At 42.6% G+C, this 20,780-nt stretch overlaps 1 protein-coding gene across 3 annotated transcripts in view; it reads right to left on the bottom strand.

Annotated features, from left to right (window-relative positions):
* Nucleotides 1–20,780, bottom strand: part of LOC125638252 (putative RNA-directed DNA polymerase from transposon BS) — a 130,402-nt gene that overhangs the window by 68,916 nt on the left and 40,706 nt on the right. For 2 of the 3 annotated variants that reach the window (XR_012668917.1, XM_075129451.1), the window contains exon 1: nucleotides 6,045–6,153. The exons of the other annotated variant lie outside the window; for it this stretch is intronic. The gene's annotated coding sequence lies outside the window, so the exon portion shown is untranslated. Of the gene's footprint in view, nucleotides 1–6,044; nucleotides 6,154–20,780 lie in introns of those variants that run through there. 3 annotated transcript variants of the gene reach the window in all.

The following is a 20,780-nucleotide window of genomic DNA, read 5'->3' as shown; positions in this document are numbered from 1 at the left end:
TATGTGATTTAATATTTCTTACAATTTATAAAATTAGGTCTTATATTTTAAAGATGTTTTTAAAAAGACACCCACAAAATTTGTGCACTCATCTGCTTAGAAAAATAATAATCACCCCCTTGGGTACATGATGACTCAGTTTCCATGGAGAAGTGCTGTTTGTTGAATTCATAGGTGGGTGCCTGTGTAAATTTTACAGGCATTTTGTCAACTAAGAGGCATCACCATAGACAGCTGGATGACTCAGAGGTTGGTAATGGGATATGGAACCTTTTAGCTCCGTATCACTAGTTCAAATCCAATGCAAACTGATAGTGACCAGAAGCCATTGCTCTCATTCACCCACCTAGGTGAAAAGACTACTGTGACTCTAATCCAATCAACAATGAGGAGACAACATGGCTAATTAGCCACTTACCATTGCAGAAGAAACTGTGCAAATCAATCAGCATGTGCTCTTTGTCATCAATTAATGTGTCAACAGGTGGTTTATAAAGTTTCTAACTAGTTTTTTTTCCCTTTTCACTACAAAGCACTCAAATGCATTTAGAGGCATCCACAGAAAAAAGGCTTTAACTGATTCATGTTCTAAAGTAAATCAGCATAATATAAATTTGAAAATGAAATATTGTGATATCAAAGAGTATCATCCAAAACATCATTAAATTTATTGATATGATTTTTTTTCAGTACAAACTGCAGTCTGTTTTTTGTCAGATTAAAAACATAATTACATCTGCTGTTAAGTATCTCGAACATGTTGCTTAAATTTCATCCATGAGGAAGAGAGATGGAGTAAAAGCACTAAAAGATGAAGGGTAACATGCCACAATGGTGTTGCATAGCAACTGAAAGCTTGGTTCTACAATTTGGTTGTCATTCCTTGTATTTTAAACTCCATGGTAGTGAAATGAGTCATTAATAAGGCTACGATTATGTCATGGAGGTCACAGAACTTGTTACTTCTATTGACCTCGGTGACATTTTCGTCCCTGGGGCTGGAGTTCCCACCCAGCCCTGCCCTTGCAGCTCCCAGTCCCCAGCCTGGTTGGGGGACCCCACAGCTGCCCAGCCACAGCAGGCGGCAGGCAGCTGGTGGACCTTGGGTGACCCTGGGTGACCCCATGCAGCTGCCCAGCTGTGGCAGGCAGCCGGTGGACCTTGCGCAGCTGCCCAGCTGCACCCAGCAGCTGGGGGACCCTGCAGCTACCAGCTGCCCAGGGCGAGGGGACCCCACAGCAGCCCAGCCCCAGGGACAGGGGGCCCTAGAGCTTCTGGAGAATCCGGGAGCCACAGCAGCAGTAGGTGCTGAACCCACCTACCACTTTTGTCAGTGAAATTTTTAGTGAAAGTCAGGGACAGGTCATGGGCTACCATGAATTTGTTTATTTTCCATGACCTGTCCCTGACTTTTACTAAAAATATCGGTGACAAAAACTTAGCCTTAAACATTAACCCAGATCTCTTAGACATATGGGCCCTGATCCACAAATGCACTTAGGCACCTAAACCCCAGATTTCAGTAAGTGGGGTTTAGGTACTTAAATCTCAGTTTTAGACTCCACTGCAATTCACAAAACTCCTGCCAAATCCTGTAGATGCCTAAACTCATCCAGTACCTGAGGCTATGTCTACACAGCCATGTAAGCCCAGGGATAGTAGGACTCAGGTCAGCTGACCTGTGTCAGAGAACCCTGGGCTTGAGCATCTACACTGCATTTTAACCCTAGGTTAAGAGTTTTTGAACCTAGGGCTCTGACATTCACTCTGCAGTGTACAGACCGAGTCAAAGTAAACATATTCCAAAGTGTCTAGTCCACCAGGTCCCACCCATGTCGACTCTCCACCCCTAGGAATGTGATGCACTTTGGGAAAACCCTACTGCTTCCCCCTCCCCCCCGCCCGTTTCCTAACTGTGGCAGAGTTATTGATGGGACTCTGGTGCCCATAAGGAGCATGAGTACCTAAATAGCATAATTAACTCCTTTGGTGGCTGTCTCAGTAGAATGACTGCAGTTTGAGAAGGCTTTATACTGAACTACCATCTAATCTGAGAATTGGGCTTTCTAGCTCCAGGCTGAGTCACACTGGCAGGAAAACGACCATGTGTACCTGTTCTGAGGAGCATTAGGACATGAGTATCCAAGGTTGTCAAACCATTAAAATGAAACTTGGCAATGAAACTTTTTTTTGGTCTGTTTATTTTGAAGTTTGAAAGTATCACAGGTAAAACACACACATGCCCCAGGCAGGCTTCTACCGGCTCTAATCCCTAGAGTTTAAGGTGGAGTGTGCTCCAGCATCTTCCGGGGATCCGGTATCCCTACCCCTCCCACACCCTGGGAGGCAGGGACAAGGGATCCCCAGGAGGTGGGGGGGGGGGGGAGTTTTGGGGCTGGATCCCACTCACTGTCTTCACAGTGCATGCTGCCTGTGCACCCCTGAACATGCAATCCCAGCGAGGGCAGCCCGACAGAGACAGAGAGTGGAGACAGAGGACAGAGAGTGGAGACAAGGGACAGAGAGTGGAGCAGGACTAAGTGGCTGCCCTGCCGGGACGGGGAGCCACTGGGATGTTGTGGGTCATCCCTCCCCTGGTCTTGCTGAGCAGGGAACCCTGCTGCTTCCCCTTCCTGCAGGGCAGAAGGGTGGTCCTGCTCTGCTCTCTGGCCCTCGTTTCTGGGCCCCCACCCCCTTCCCTGTGGCTGCATGTGCAGGGACGCCTGGGCTGCGTGCACCATGAGGACAGCAAGGTAGGAACCAGCCCCAAAACTTCCCCGCAGCCTTCTCTGGCTCCTCCTTGCTGTGGGGAAGTTTTGGAGCTGGCTCCCACTCACTGCCCTCACAGTGCACACAGTCCCAGGGAGGTTAGGGCCCCCAACTTCCCAATGGCCGGGAGCCACATCCCACCTGTCAACTTTGCTCCCTTCTCCAGGCAAGCTCCACACAGTAGCGAGGAGGAGCCTGCTGCCACGGGAGGAGCAGGAAGGGGGAGTGCACTTGGCCAGACAGTAATGCCACTTCCGTCTGCTGCGCTAGCCACTCTGCTGCTAGGATCTCTGGGATATGTCCAGAGGACTTCCAGGACTCGAGTCAAGCCGGGGCCACATGCACACAGGAAACCAATAGGGCTCAGACCCTAGGTTTCAGCTTAACATGGGCTCAGACCCTCCAGCCCTGCAGGGTCCTGGGACCTTGGGTCTGAGCCATAGATTAGCACATTTGCAGCATGGACTCAAGGAGGGTTTGGCTTGAGCCCAGGGTCAGATCTGGGCTTAAATTGTTGGATAGACATACCCTAAGACAAGTATTCAGGATAAAAGTTCCCTCGGAACCTATGTGTCTGCCTCTGGGCATACACACTGTCTTGTGATAGAGGCCCAGGGGCCTATATTCCATCTGAGCCCCCAAGCAATCCACAAAGTAGGGGAAGGTAGGAGAGCGAATGCCTAACTTATGTTCTGGGCCGGATCTGGTAGGCGTGATCAGAGGCTGCCCGCCACATCAGAGCCCATTCAAAATCTTTCTGGAAAAAGAGTTGATGATGATGCCTAATTTAAAATTTTTAGCCCAGTGATTACAGCACTTACTTGGGGTGTGGGAGACCCAGGTTCAATTCCCTCACTGCCAGATGGAAAGGCTTTGAACAGGAAGTACCCCATCTCTCAGGAGACTACTCTAACCACTGAGTTAAAGGCTATTCTGATGGAGGGGTCACTCAGTCTCTCCTGTTCAAGCTGCTCCACTGTGGATTAAATCATGAAAGAATGATTGGAGCAGGGGGACTGGGATCTCCAGGGTGGGTGCCCTAACCTCTGGGCTACAGTTGTTTCTCTCTCTCAAAGACTATTTAAATATTTATCCACAATGGAACAGACAAAGTGATGAGCCTTTCATCTCATTTAGGAGAGACCTGACAAATTTATTAACAGCTAACCTAACATACAGTCTAGTTTAGACCCCACACAGCGTGCAATCTGTCTTTAATTTTAGAAAAAAAATAATACTTTTCTGTTTGGAAAACAATATATTGACTATAATGCTTTGACTCAAGACGATGTTTATATTTATTGCTCTTTATTTGTTCCAGTAATTACTTAGTCCCATGGAACTCTGAAAATTAGTTACACATGTTTAACTCAATTTTTCCATGAAATCTGGAAATACTATAGCACATTGAAACACAGACACCATATCTGAACTGTGGCTGATCTGTACTCACAAATATGTAATTTCACATAAAGAGACATAATACTCTAAGCAAGAGGGAATAGCCTTTTTAATACATATAAACAGGGATTGAAAAATCCATCCATCTATTTGCCAGTCATGACTAGTACCCAGGGCTGTATTATCTTTTCCTTGGAGTCCTATCTTCAGCCTGGGGCAGCATTTGCCAAGGAGTCAGGAGAAATGGTTCCTGCCAGGGGCTAGAGAGATTCTGTAGGGAGAGGTAGGGTTGCCAGGCATCCGGTTACTGACCGGAATGCCCGGTCGAAAAGGGACCCTGGCGGCTCCAGTGAGCACTGCTGACCAGGCCGCTAAAAGTCCGGTTGGTGGCGCAGCTGGGTTAAAGCAGGCTCCATGTTTGCCCTAGTTCTGTGAAGCTCCCTGGAAGTGGCTGGCATGTCCAGCCCCAAGGTGCAGGGGCAATCAGGGAAGCTCTGCATGCTGCCTCCGACCCCAGCGCCAGCTCTGCAGCTCCCATGGGCCAGGTAGTGAGTGAGGGTGGGGGAGATCAAGCGACAGAGGGAGTGGGGGGATGGGGCCTTAGGGCAGGGGCAGGGCAAGGGAGTTCGGTTTTGTGCTATTAGAAAATTGGCAACCCTAGGGAGAGGGCCTTCTTGCAACAGGTCTGTGGGCATGCCCATTGGTAACTTCTGCAGCAGAATGAACCACGGTCCTTTGTGAGGGGGTCTCCACAAGGAGGAAATCCTACTGAAGGTAATGAACCAGATGAGTGATTTGAAAATATTCCTCTGAAGCCTAAGAAAAACTAAAACGTTTCACACTATACACACTGATGTGTGAGAATAGAGTAGTCAGGATATGAGCTCTGGTTGCAGAGACCAAAGGCAGTGTTGCCAACTCTCATGGTTCTATCACGAGTTCACAACAGTTGCCATTTTACTTGAAGAACCAGCTCCTGGAGTCATGTGATCATGTGAGACTGTTAGTTCACTTTTTAATTAAAACTTCCAATCCACATGGTTTTAGAGATGAGACTGAAAATATGATTCAAATGCACTTTAACAGCTCAAAATCCAGAAGGCAAATAAAAAGAACCCAACCCCTATTAGCTTTTTAAAGTCTCATGATTTTGGGGGCCTGACTCATGAATTTTGAATGTCTGGGTTTGGCAATCTGCAAACGCCATCTTCCATTTTGAAAGGTGGGGTTCTAGACTGCAGGGGGCACAACAGACACTATAGGCAGAAGCTTATAGCAGGCTTTCATTGCAATGTAATACGACATTTCAATAAAAATATTTAGTTGCTAAACACAAGCTCTCTAAACCCAAATAAGACCACCACCATGTGCGTCAGTTTTACTGTGATTTGCATGGACACAAAGAGACCATTAAAAACTGAACAGCTATCACTCCATAGTGACTGGTGTAAAAGAGTATCTCCTTTTCTATATATAGGAAGATACTGTGTTTACTGCAGGTACCTGGGTGTAGCACAGTGGGCACTCACTGCCACGGTGCCTCCTGCTGGTTGTTCAGTGTCTTCCTCCTGGTGCCTGCTTCCAACTGATCTCCACCACTTATAGTACTTCAGGCCCTGCGTCCCTCCCGGACCCTGGTGCCCCCCTACAGCAGGGCCCCACGCTCTGGGTCTTCCCTCCCCAGGGACCCGCAATCCCCTAAACCCACCTCACCTCAGTCACCCACTGTCAGTCCCCATCTAGCCCCTTTACTCAGGAGCAAACTACAGTCTGAGGTGGCCACTCATCATCGGCAAGGGGGTTTAGACCTGCTGCCTCCCTGCAACCCTAGTACCTCCCCTGGCCTTTAACAAAGCCTTAGCCTGGGAACCCACCAGGCCAGAGCTCCTCAGCTCTGCGTGCCGTGCCGTGCCGTGCCGTGCCGTGCCTCGCCTCGCCTCGCGTACCCTGCTTGATCTCCCAGGCAGCCTGATCCTCTCTGCTCTTCAGCTGGAGCAAGAATCTTATCTCTTTCCCTCAGCCGTCTGCCCTTTTATCAGGGCCAGCTGTGCCCTAATTGGATGCAACCACACCTGTGTCTGACTGCCCAACCAGCCTCCCTTGGCTGCTTTTAACTCCTTCCTAACCAGAGCAGGGTGACCGCCCCGCCACACTGGGGCAGTCAAAGTTGCAGCCATAATATGAAAAAATGGATCCTTAAAGTTAGGTGGCTAAAAACATAGGCATGTGAACAAATGACTTGATTTTCCTCAACATTTTTGAAAATTAAGCCACTTAATCACATGCCTAATTATGGTTTTAGGAGCCTAATTTTAGAGACCCATTTTTGAAATTCCTGGCCTGGGTTTTTTAAAGTACTCTACCATAGATAGAACAAAAGGATCATATTATTTGTCAACTAGAAAATTTAATAATAGGTCTTCCACATTATCTTTAAAGGGAGAGACACAGATTATGAGCTACACTAGAATACCCTCATTCACATTCATCAGTACTTTCATTCCCAAATACTTAGAATCATAGGGTTAGAAGGGACCACAAGGGTCATCTAGTCTAACCTGCTGCCAAGATGCAGTATTTGTTGTGCCTGAACCATCCAAGACAGGTGGCTATTCCTGAGATTTAATCTAAATCTGCTATACCGCAGTTTGACCCCATTGCCTCTCGTCCTGCCATCTGTGGCAAGAGAGAACAACTTTTCTCCATCTTTTTTATGGTAGCCTTTCAAGTATTAGAAGACCGCCCCCCTTAATCTTCTATTTTCCAAACTTAACATACCTGGTTTCTTCAGCTTTTGCCTTTATGGCTGCATTCATTCTATCCCTTTGATCATCTTTGCCATTCACCTCTGGATCCTTTCCAGTTTTTATACATTGGTGACTAAATTTGGACACAGTATTTCAGTTGAGGCCTAACCAGCACCGAGTAAAGTGGTACTATCACCTCCTGTGACCTGCATGCTATGCCTCTCTTAATGCAACCTAAAATTGTATTTGCTTTTTTTGCAACAGCATCACATTGTTGACTCATGTTAATGTTGTGATCCACCACAACTCCCAGATCCTTTTGAGCCATGCTGCTGCCAAGCCAGTTATCCCCCATTCTGTAGTTGTGCATTTGGTATTTCTTCTCTAGGCATAACACCTTACATTTGTCTTTGCTGAATTTCATTTTGTTGTCTATAGCCCAGTTCTCCAATTTATCAAGATCCCTTTGAATTTTAGCTTTATCCTCCAAAGTGTTTGCAACCCACCCCCCAGCTTTGTGTTATCTGCAAACTTGATCAGTATGCTCTCTACATCTATATCCAGCTCATTAATAAAGATGTTAAATAACACCAGACCCGGAACAGAGCCATGTAGAACCCCACTTGAGACCAAACCTGACATCATTGCATTAATAACTACTCTTTGTTTGCAGTTGTTTAACCAATTATGTATCCACTTAATACTTCCGTTGACCTTAGTGGGACAACTCATGGTGTCCCATACTATTCAGTGTGAGTGAATCTGGTTTTGTACGTGTATATCTTCACTAAATCTACTTTTTTTTCTTTTCCTTTTTCAAAACTTCACTGCTAACCTCCTGTTTTCAGATTGTATTTAAGAAAACTCAGCTACCGTGCTAAAGGAACACTTTCCTTTTATTTTGGAAATGTAGCCATTATGCAATACATGCTAATTGCTCTTCTCAGAGCCGGTGTGTGACACCCATACTCACATTGATTTGTACTTTCCTGCACAAGCCCAGATAAATGTGTTAGTCTCTGAGATGCCATAAGGACTCCTCATTATTTACACTGAGAAAGGGCCTTCTTATGGAGTAAGGTACTAAGCAATGTAAAGGTATCTCAATCTGACCCTTGGTGAGTAGTGTAGAGAGTAAAATTTTACGTATTGTATGATGATAAAGCCGGTAATTACCTCCAGGTCTTGGGATCATTAAAGCTATGGCACATACTGATGCTTTTACTGCATTCCTTGCTTCTTTTGAGTTAATTCTTTAGAAAACATTGATAAAATGGTGCAAAATTACAGTGTAAATCATTCCTTTTAAGTTAGTAAATCTGTATTGTGTGTGTGTAATTTTGTAAGATTTCTTAGTAACCATACATCAGTCATACTGGAAATATGTATATTTCGTTTTGAAGCAAGTTTCTAAGATATTCCTGCTGGTACGCATATTGTTTCATTTCACAGTGTTTTCGGAAAGATTCCAATGTTAACCACTGGAACAACTTACCCAAGTGGTGGATTTTCCATCACTGGAAATCTTTCAATCAAGAATCTAAAAATATATAGTCAACCAACCACAAATTATTGACTTAATATTGGGTAAAATTCTATTGACTGTATTATTCAGAAAGTCAGACTACAGTATTTACCATCCCTTCTGGTCTTAATCTGTGACTCCTGGGAATTTGTGTTATGCTCCTTACCAGTGCAAAGTGGTGTTCATTGCTGCATGCAGATCACTCTGAAGATAATGGTACAATAATAAAGGGAGTAAATTCAGTGGGGTTGCATAGACAATACTTGACCTGGAATATCACTCTAGCTCTGTCAATTAGTGAAAACGCTTGCTCCTCTTGGTTTGCCTCACAAATTTATTGATAGCTACCAATATCACCAATCATAAGTCAGGCCCCAAAAAATCATAAGAGCTAAATCATGAGATTTAAAAAATAAAAATAAAATCTGGATTTTTTGAGCCTTTAGTGTTCATGTGTTTTCAGAAACTTCTTTGCAACCACAAGGGCTAAAGACTTACTTTTATAAATGGAAAGGTGAGATTCTCAGTAAGTACATGGCAACAGGAAATGTGGCTTTCAGAAAACACCAAATTCTGTAAATTTGGCAACAGTGAGTTACATACAATTGATTTTGCCTGAGAACTTACTGATATTTTAAAGGTATAAAGACAAAGAAAAGTTGTGTAACAGACACATGTGTATGATGGCATTGGCTTCTATGCGAATATATTTGGGATCATGTGCAAATTGATGTTTAGAGTCCTTCTAATCTATCATGCAAACATACATACTAATTTTGAAATCATGTGTGGCTTACCTGGTAGGCCATTATCACTCTACTATTATACAAATCCTTATACAAGCAGTGATTTTTACAATGGACCTTTAATACCACTTATTATGGTGGGTCTTTCAAAGATCTTTGTACACCCTTCTAATTTGCCAATCATGTGCTATTTGGAGTCAACTGGGCTACTGTCAGGTTTCAGAGGAACAGCCGTGTTAGTCTGTATTCGCAAAAAGAAAAGGAGTACTTGTGGCACCTTAGAGACTAACCAATTTATTTGAGCATGAGCTTTCGTGAGCCACAGCTCACTTCGTCAGATGTGTACCGTGGAAACTGCAGCAGACTTTATATACACACAGAGAATATGAAACAATACCTCCTCCCACCCCACAGCAGGACAGTGGGGTGGGAGGAGGTATTGTTTCATATTCTCTGTGTGTATATAAAGTCTGCTGCAGTTTCCACGGTACACATCTGATGAAGTGAGCTGTGGCTCACGAAAGCTCATGCTCAAATAAATTGGTTAGTCTCTAAGGTGCCACAAGTACTCCTTTTCTTTCTGGGCTACTGTGGTTGCTTACAGAAGGTTGTGTGGTTACTGCACACATTTTGTCATGTTCTGTTGTCTGTGAAGAGGTCTTACTAAATTCAAAAAATGGAGAATGGGTCTTCCAGAAAAGAAGCTTCCAGTGTTGATAGTACTGCAATGTGATCCCTTTCAAGGACTTTTTTAGTGCTCGCTATAGTTTCCTGGGTGCATTATATTAAACTCTAAGAAGGGGGGGATTTTAATGTGCCAAGCTGTGGATCTACTTTTGGCTCCTTTGCGATTCTAGCCCTGTGGAATTGAACCTTCACCATCTGAAATCTATACCACCATAATAAATTTATAAATATGGTGGAGTTCTTTAGTCTGTCTTTTCTGAAAAACATTCAATAACAGTATATAGTGTTGAGTTAGAAATCTCCATTTCCCACTGAACTTATAAAAATGCAGTCTCATTGGGCAGTGATACCACTGACTCTCAGTTTGTGCATATTGATGATTGCTGCTCTGCCACCAGCAAGATTCAAAGCTTGAAAATGCGTAAGTTTTCTGTGTGAAAGTCTTCCTTTTACTGCTCACTGTTAAATTAATGAAGAGTCTGTGAAAAGAGTGGATTTTATCATATGAAGTATTTGGAGTGTTTAAACGTCTGCATGCAGAAAATGCACAGTCACTAAAAAAATTGCCAAAATATAATAATTTCTTTTTCTGAGCATTACAATGGGCCCTATTTTAGAGTGGTTGGGAAATACTGTCCTCCAAAGCCTCTCAGTACCCGGTGGTGCATCACTTGTTCCATAAGCCTAAAGGCAAATATCATAGGTGCTTCAAACATCAGGGCTGTGTACACCAGGGCAATTGAGTGGCTCTTAGTGGTCTCAAAACCTACTTGTAATAGAAGAGAGACAGGACAGAAAAGGTTGGAAATATCTGCAGACTTAAAGCCTTAAAATTCTGTCTTGCAGGGTGAATTAAATTGAGTAACGCTGAGTTCCTGTGAGAAAGATGCTCCCCATCCTTCTGGGCATTTTTAAGGCTCCAGGTTCATAGGCATGAAATATCAGTCAGCGATAGAAGAAAACAGGCACATCTAAATATTTAACTTAAGGTTTCAAAAGCAGGCCCAAACGAAGTGTAAACATAACCTTGTCTTGCAGGAGGCGGCCAGTTGAGACAATTCCCATTTGGTTCTACACTTGCGGTTATTTTCTTGTAGGAATGACAGTTGGAGAAGATCAGGTGTACCATTACCCTCCACTCTATGTATAGCCTCTCGCTGCCTAGTTCATTAGAGCATGGTTTGAGGGAACACCTGTCTCCCAGCTCACATAGTCTCTCAACTTAAAAACCATGTCTTTTAAGGGCAGGGAGGATTTTTCTACTACTGTCCCTTTAAGAAAAGGCTAGGCAAGGGGTAACTTGATAAGAAAGAATGGATAAGTAGGGAGGGGCGAGGTTGTCAGGGGCCTTGAATACAAGGACAATAAGTTTTAATGTGATGTAGTGAAGTAGAAGGGAATTAAAGAAGCTGACATCCATGTTCCAAATGAAAAGGCTTGGAAGATGTTCTTAGCAGCCGTGTTTTGAATGGACTGGATGGAGGTGATGTGAGTGTCAGGGAGGTCAGAAAGGAGGAGGCTGCAGTAACTGAAAGGGGACATAAAAGTATGGACCAGAGTTTCCTCCAGGATTGATAACAATGATGATTTTATAAGAAAAAAAATACATATTTATTTTATTGATTTAAATCAGGGGTTCTTAAACTGTGTGTTAGGACCCCAAAGTGGGACACGACCCCATTTTAATGAGGTCACCAGGGCCAGCGTTAGACTTGCTGGGGTCCAAGGCGGAAGCCAAAGCCTGAGCCCTGCTGCCTCAGGCTGCAGCCGAAGTCCAAGGGCTTCAGCCCAGGATGGCAGGGCTCCGTCTCTGACTCCATTCCCCCTCCCACCACCCTCTGGGGTCATGAGGTAATTTTTGTTGTCAGAAGGGGGTCGTGGTGCACTGAAGTTTGAGAATCAGTGATTTAAATAAGCAATTTTAAAAAAGTTTAAATGTTACTAGTTCTTTACTTTCTTCAAACTTTCTAGTCTTAAAAGGCATACCCCTTCTGCCATGTGTTGCCAACAGCAAAAAGGGTTGGGTTCAATTATTTAGAGTCCCCACCTCGCAACCTGGAAAACCTACATCACATTCCCTGAGTGTCCTTGACAGGCAGTCTTCCTACCCACAAGCACTGAGAGCAGGGGTTTAAAACAACAATAACTTTGTTTTTGTCCTCCTCCCCCCGCCTCCAGTAATCAACTTGGGAAAGTCAGGAATTAATAAATCAGCAATATCTCATGGGTAAGACTCGCACCTCTCCAGGCTGTCTTGGCACAAGGCCTAACCTCAGTCCTCCTCCCACACCTGTGAGCGGCTAATGAGGCAATATATGTCAGCATTAGTCACTTCCCTCCTCTCCTGCTCCCCACTTAGTTTGTTGTCTAGGGTCGGCAGGGTCCAAAATTCAGGCAGGTTTGTCTCCGCTTTCTATAAGGGAACTAATTGCAGCCTGAGCAGCTTCGTGGGCTCTACCACCTGACCCAGCTGAAGTCATTGCACCTTTGGTGCTTGGCAGGAAGGCTCTCACCAGAATCCCTCAGGGAGACTGCTGCTTTCTGTGGCTTCAGCCCAAGCCGTCTCAGTGCTATCTCTCTACTGTCTACTGCCTCAGCTCTGTGCTCACCCTTCCGCGAAGGATCAGTCGTATAAATGACCTTTAACAGAGTCCTTGCCACCAGGAAAGTGCACTCAGAAGAAGGCAGTAGCCCATTCTCCTCTGCCCTTGGCCAGGCTCCCTTACCCAACTATGCCAGACCATAGTTTTAGTCAAGGTGACTCCTCATCCAGGTACATGTGGTGCAGTTTACTGCTTCTTTAGTTTCCTGACAGAGATAATAAAAGTTTCATGCCCCGCCCCCAAACTTAAAACTTAACTGCACTTTTATCAAATTGCCCCAAACTGTCACCTAACAGAAATGTAAATGAGGCCTGGCCCATTCACTTCTTTCTTCTTGCTCACCAACAGGTGCCAGGAAACTGGTCCCTCCCCTCTAGAGCTTCTCTCCATCTCCAGCTCTCAGGCCGCTCTGGGCCACTCTTCTCCCTGATCACAAAGAAGTATCAATAGGGAACTCCCTAGTCTTTAGGGCTCCAGGTCACAGGGCTTACATTGCAAAAGTGGATGTGTTGTATTTGTGTCTTTAATCCCTAATTGTCAGTAGAATTTCAGATTTTACATTGAGATTTTTTTTCTTCCTAAGAAGTTTCACACTTAAAATGATCATCTATGCTGACAAAGATACATCCATGCCTTATTAGCATCCTTACTGTGAGACCACTACAAAACTGATGAGCAAATAGCCTGTACTGTATTTGCAGCCTTCCAGTACATTGAATTTCCACAAGTCAAGAAAGCTGAAATGCTTCATCCATGCTATAACCCTCCATCAAGTTTGGCAGTTTGATATCAATGGGACTTGTGCTGCTAAATCATTTAGGTACATTTGAAAATTCCATTCTTGGGTGTGTATAGATGGGCGTAGGAAGCTAACTGTATGCTTTTATTTTTGAAATTTTTGGCCTCTGTGTATAAAAACTCCCTGTACAATAACTTATCATTTAAAAAGTCTAAATAACTTATCATTCTTAATACTGAAGGAATTTTGGTTTGAAGTGACAGAGATGTTATACCACTAAGAAAAAAAATAAAAATACATTTTTAGCTCCTGATGCTGCAAATACTTCTGCACTCGCTTAGCTTTAAACACAAATGTAGTCCCACTGAACTCAATGGGACAATTCATGTAAGTAAAGTTATGTACTTGCTTAAGTGTGAAGGATCAGGGCCTTATTTGTCAATATATATATTTTTTGCCTGTAACAGTTTTGTAAAATTCAAATAAGGTACCTGATCAGTAGTGGCATCTTTTAAAAATGTTATTTATAATTTAGTTCATTAGAAACTTTAAAGTTACAAGAGCACAAATTTTCAAATTAGTTTTTAAAAAAGCCCCCAGCTGATTTAAATAAATTATTTAAAAATCGAGTGATTTAAATTGCCTTGATTTGATTTACTTCACACTGGTCTTTTCTGTGTGAACAGAAACAAAAAGTCATATCTTAGAATTGTTTGTGGCAGAAGCAGGAGCAACGTATGGACATGGCCTGGAGGTGTGAGCCAAAGAAGAGGGAGGAGTCAAAGATTACTGCCGGGCAATGGGTCTGAATGACAGGTATCATTGAATGGTGTGCCTTCAACAGTGACAGAGAATGGGAGGGGAAGAATAAAAAGGAAGGGAAAGCAGCTTATTTTTATCCATGCTAAGTTTCAGTTGGCAGCAAGATGCCAGGAGATGTTTGTAATGATCTTAGGGTTCATTAAATAACAAACCACTGAATGAGATAGGAATAAAACGTTAATAAAACAAACCAGAGAGCGTTTCTGGTAAACTGCCACACACAGCCATGTGATGTTCCCAACCCCCACCTCCAGGGCACATCTCCAAATTCCTATGTTCATAATACTGTCCCTTATCAGGGAGCATCTCTAAATTATAATCTTCTACAAACATATCTCTATAATGTTGGAGATGCAGGCTGAGATGTGGGTTTGGATGGAGAGAAACACAAAGAATGGAGAGGTAGACTGGTGAGTCATCAGCATAGAGATGGTAGTGGAAATCCTGTGAGTGAATAAGATTCCCTGGAGAAGAGGTGTAAAGGGAGGAGAAGAAGGTCAAAGGACAGATTCCTACAGGATTCCTATAGAATGGAAGAGAGAAGGAGGGTGATTGATTAAAGAAAGGTTTCAAAGGAAGAACTAGAGGCAGTGATGAAGGAGACAGTCACAAAAGCCAAGGAAGGACAAGATTTTGAGGAGAACATGGCTGATAGTGTATCTGAGAGGTGAAAGAGGATAGAATATAAATCCTGATATTTGGTTATAAAAAAGTTAATATAGATCTTGGTGAAAGAAGCACCACCAGAGCAGAGAGGGCAGTAGCCAGAATGGAGGTGATCCAAGTCATGGTCAGAGGAAAGGAAGTCAGTGCATCGGTTATAGGTTTCACTTTTTCAATAGGTTTAGATATAAAGAGGAGGATGACAATGGTAGACAGAGAGGCAGGGACTTTCTGAGAATGGGGGAACAGTGGAGTGGGGAGAATAGAAGATATGGGGAGATGGAGGTAATGGGAATTGCTCAGTGAAGAATGAAGAGGCAATGAAGCAAAGAAGATATTGTGAACATGGTAGGAATGTAGTGGCAGATCATGCTCAATGGGCAGGTGGATGATTTGGATCCAAGTGAGAGGCAAGACAGGTGAGAAATTAATTTAGTAGTGAATCAGTGTGTTGATTAGTAAGTAAATCTTTTAGGGAGAGAGTTATGCAATTAAGAGCGGAATTTGGCCACAAAACAAAAAGCAAGAGTACAGTGAATATAGCAATAAATCAATAAGGCAGTGAACAACTATGCGGTTAATAAGGAAGTTAATTATGCAGAAAAGAATTGATAAGGCAATGCATTTGAGCAGTTTGGTTCAAACAACATTCCTCCTTCTGTACATTTGAGCCACTGAACAAATAATCCTCCATGCACTATTCTTCACAAAAATAATCCTCAGAGATTTGACTTCAGTACTATTGTTCTCTTGTCTGTTGCAAACCTCAGAGACAGCAGCTTTTTCTTAGTAGTCATATTGTGTTTCGTTACATTTATTTGAAATCCCACAAACTATCTGACAGATTGTCAGATTCAAATGACATTTTATTGCTCCCTAAGAAGGGGCAACATTTAAGTCATGGTCTAGGTGAATTAATATTCCAGCTTCTCAAGATCAATTCTGGACATAGATGACAAAACTTTAATTACAGGGAATACATTTAATCTATATATTTTATCGTAGGGTAGAAGTTTACATATGTGCAATTTTATATGTGTATATTAGTTTCTAATTTCACCAACAATGTGAAAGGCATTTTGCAAACTTAAAAGGAGGCACAATCTTTGTCCCAAAGATCTTACATGCCAACCAATTAACATACGGTATTATTTCATAATGCAGTATATTTATTCTGTATTGTACAACAGAGAAACTGGGACAAAAAATAAAAAGGCCAGTGCCTTGAAGAGCTTAGAAGATCATGGATTTAGGGGGGACAGTTCAATTCCCTATAATACAGAAGAAATCAGGGGAGTGTTTTCTTTATAACCAGAATGTTGACTGGAAGAGATAGAGGAGGTAGATGTTTCAGAAATTTTCTGGAGGAGGAGGAGGAATGTATTCTTATTTTGAACTATTTAAGATCTACATAGAGTGTCTGTCAAGATACTTTCACTATATTGCTCATACTGTGAGTGCCTATGCATCTGCCTAGACAGACATTCATCTATCAGGCTCTATGTAGTACAGGTTGCAGGACTGGACACTAAATTGTTAGTTGTAACTAACCACTCGAGGTTTGCTATGATGGCTGCACTTGCGGTACAGCCAAAGATCAGGGTTAGTTTAAGTTCCAGTGACGTAAAACAAGGCTGCTTAGGGTTCCTCACCAATGCTGGATGTGTTTGATGCTCCTGACTTTTGACAAAGTTTTGATTCCCTTTCTTGAAAATAAGGATGTTCTTCCTTCATAATGGGATTTGGACTGTAGTTGGAGAGAGGTGTTCTCTAGTCCTCCACTCCACAGTGTATGAAACATTTGGACACACAAAGGATGATGATTTTTGTACTTTCTTGGAAAATCCAGGGCTCAGTTCCAAACTCTGCTCTGATCTCCTGACACTCCTGCTGTAGTGTAGAGGAGCAAAGTAGCCAGATCTCCCCATTTGGGAATTGTCCCAGTGTGGTGTGTAACTGATGCAGCCAGCTTCTTCCCATGCCACTCCCAGAGTAGAGGGTTGGGAGTGGAGCTGAGCAGTAAAAAGGACAGGACAAAGTGTGGCGTGTCCTGGTAATTCTGGTTGGTCCCTTGAGGTCATAGCAAGCTGGAGCTGCTCTAAACTGTGTCAGGGGCCAAACTGGCCCTATGACTGGATATTTGCAAATGGCTGCCTACCCTTAGCTTTGCCAAGAGAATCAGGGGCAAATTCTGGCTATTGTATTTGGCATTGTGTAAATAAGGTAAGGAAAACCATGTCCGTTTTGTCTTCCTTTTCCACAATACACGGCACTAATACAAAACACAATCTTGTTTCAAAGTCTCAACCAATGGCTGGTTTGGTGGGGATTATTTTGGTGATCTCCCCTGATTCAAGGCTCTTGTCGCATAAAGCAGTGATTAGCGTCCAGAAGTCTGTTCATTAACTGTAATAATGCCATCACTTGGAGACAAATAGATTTTGCTCAGCTCATCATGTAGCTTTGCCAGAGATTTACCCTTCTGAAGATTTTTCTATGAAATCAAAAATTAGATTATGTCAAGGCATCAACTTTCAGGGCATAAATCTTGGAAAAAAACAAAACAACACCTTCCCCTATATGGAGCCAGTTTTCTTACTCAACTTAGTAAATCAATAATCTTCTATGCAAAATACCTCTTTGCTGAAGTGCTGGATATTGTGAAAGTATTGAGTCAGTGGTAAGACATGCATAAGAATATGTAACAGATCAGACTTTGCCTATAGTGTGTGTAACATGCTTGGGCAAGTGTTTCATGTCTCCTTTTAGGAGCTGATTCACATGGAGGTCGGAGATCATTACTGCTGAGTGAGCTGAAGCGCCCATGTTTTGGAGCTGAAGGTCTGTCCCTGCTGATGATCTGAGTTGAGGGTCGCTACACGTGCAGCGAGAGCCAATGAAACCATCCCAAGCCATGAACAGTAAAAAGGCTGTGAGGAAAGTACATATACTTAAGTGTCCACAAACACCTCACACACTATCAGACCTTTATCACAGTGTTATACAGATGGATTGGTTGGACCATATACACTCAGGAGTGCTGGAACAATTTTTATAGTGGGGGTGCTGAGAGCCATTGAACCAAACTGTAAACCCTGTATATAATGGAAACCACTTCAAGCCAGTGGGGTATGCCAGCACCCCCGGCATTCCTAGTTCTAGCACCTATGTATACAGTACATTCTGAAGCCACTCTCAATTCAAGAGAAATTTAAAAAGAAAATACAAAAGTTAAAAGTCACAAACTCAGAAAGAAAGCTAGCAATTTAATCAGAACATGGCTTATTATATCAGAGTACACAGCTACAAATAACTGCTTGGTAATAGCCTCCTCCCTGTTAGTCCCAGGCCAGAACAATCAGCTATTGCTGAAATGTTGATCTGTTCAGTGATTTGTCCTTAGCTAGACTGAAATAATGGGGTAAAATGAGACAGTTCAGAGCTATTCCTAAACTAAACACTCCTAACTGCATTTTGAAAGAATAGTTTATAATGCAGTTGAGTATCCCAGTCACCCCGCTGATCTATGCAATTAGTTAACTATTTTGGGAGGAGAAAATAGACCCCACACTTGTGGTTTTATGTTAAAGCCTAGATTGCATTCAGTCAAGCATTCAATCTGTTGGAATTCTGTACAAATAGTCATTATCTGTGAAAAAATCTACTTATTTCTATACTAGTTAGCTCAGCCTAAATATAAATTTGCAATGGAGTAACTGACTTACCCTACTCATTTTCATTTCCCTATTGAACTAGAGTTCTGAAATCTGTACATTTAAACATTATGGGCCATGGAGTACCATAGAGGAAAAAACACCTCACTATTCATTTTCCATCAGAAGTTATCAAAAGGCTGTCAGTCTTACTGGTTTTCAACTACTCAGATGCCCTTTTGCCCAAGGATGTGTAGGTGGTATAAATCGACAGGGGAAATAGTGTAGGGTGAAGGATTCTAGGGCAGCAAGGACCTGAGTGGATACCTGACTGATTCACTTCCAGGCTTTCACACCTGGGCGTCTGTAAAGGTGTGGAAGTTCTGTAAATGAAGGGCTGTTTGTTTTTTTGGGGGAAGGGGTTTTACTGAATCTCCAGTGAGACACCCTTTCAACCTTAACTCTTTATTTTTAATGTAATATTTGGCTTCGGAATCGTCTCCCAATCACCCCTAGCTCTCCTCTCACCCTGAAGGCAATGTTCATTAGAAGAAACAGACATAGACTAGCCATAGGCTCCCCTACTGCTGCTTCCCACCCAACATTCATTCCTGATTAACAATGTGCTCTACACCACTGCTGATAAGATACCGCCAGCCCCAGTACTTTTTTTTTAAAACCATATCCCTCTGCAGGGGCAACCACCACCCATTAAGAATGATGGCATAGCCATTGCAATCAGTTGGGACTCAAAGTGATTGCACGAAAAAAATTACATACTGTGTGCCAAATTCATCCCAGATATAAGCCAATAAACTTGGTGTTACACCAAGCGTGAATTTGTCTTGTTAAGACAATATTGATTACCAGGGTGCATTGAGCTACTATATAGATTCCAAATGATATGTTATAAAGAACTGTAGCAGAGAGAAGATTTTTACATTCAAGCCACTAGATGCTTGGAAAAGTCTATCTTTGTCTATAGCAATCTCTACTAAAAGGACTGGATTTAATGTTCTATTGCTGTTGAATTCTTGAATTAGAGACAATTAATTTACATAGTGATGATCAAGAGACATTTGCAGTCTCTGCAGATCTCTAGCTGATTTGTACAAACTAGCTATGACATTACTAGTGACCTCTTTCTCCAGGGAGCATTATTTCTCTGCTCTCAAAATTGTGACAAATCAACTTTGAAAAAGATGTCTCAGCAAATATTTGGTGACTTAATGCTACTGGAGCAGAGTAAATTAGAGACACAGAGTTGTACTGGATCTGTGATTAGTTCAGGAGTATGGGGGCTGATGCTAGATAATGATGACTGACTTTTAAACTATCTACTTTTCAAGATGTTTGCACTGCCAAGTAGTTTACATTTTAAAGAATCGGGGAAAACTTACTGTATAGTATATCTTTATCATATCTTATTTGTATTGTCTATTTTCAGGCATAAATATTAGTTATATGGATGATAGCATTCAGTTGGATATGAAAATAGACAATAATAACGAAGGAGAATGAGATATAAGTCAACATAACTTTTTGAAGTTTAATAAGTTTATGTGCCAACCCTAAACTTCTACCTATCTGATGGCCCTATGTATCAAAGGGCCCCAAACTGTTTCTATTCACTTCAGTGGGGGCAGGATTGGACCTTTATTGAGCTTCACAATTGCAATTGTGTCCTCTTATATTGAGGGTATAGGACTTTGAGGGTCTTGGGTTTTCTAATGTAAATTAGCACACATGTATTTGTATGCTTCGCCTCAAGTTTGTATAACACTGTTTATATTAGGACATGTATGGTGTAGGTCCTTGCCTGGCCTCAGAGCTCAGGTTCCAGCCCAAGCCTGACCATCTACATTGCAATTTTATAGCCCCGCAGCCTGAGCCCCATGAGCTTGAATCAGCTGACACAGACCAGCTGTGGGGGTGTTTTACTGTGGGTGTTTTCCATACTCCTAAAGGCCCCGATCATGCTATGTGGCAAGTACCCTCAATGCCCATGTACTTCAATAGGCTTTGAGAGCACTCAGCACCTCACAGGATCAAGCTCTTAAACAGGGTTTAAAACCTTCTTATTTCAGGGAATTTGTAGCACAATACACTGATAATTCTAGAGGAAAATATAAATGGATTAAAAAAATTGATTTTTAAGGCAAGAAGGGACCATTATGATGAGCTAGTCTAGTCTCCGATATAAACACAGGCTATAGAACTTAACCCAGTAATTTCTGCATGAGGGCCATAACTTCTGGTTGAGCTAGAGTGTACTTTTTAGAAAAAACACCCAATCTTGGTTTGAAGACTTCAAGTGAGGGAGAATCCCTGCTATCCCTAGGGAAATTGCTTCACTCGTTTATTATCCTCACTGCTAAACATTTGTATCTTATTTTCAGCCATCAAATCTTGTTCTGTTTGCTAG

This window comes from Caretta caretta, chromosome 1, assembly GCF_965140235.1.
Source record: "Caretta caretta isolate rCarCar2 chromosome 1, rCarCar1.hap1, whole genome shotgun sequence".
Taxonomy (NCBI): Eukaryota; Metazoa; Chordata; order Testudines; family Cheloniidae; genus Caretta; species Caretta caretta.
Note: the sequence above shows the minus strand (reverse complement) of the source record. Positions and strands in the feature narration are given on the sequence as shown.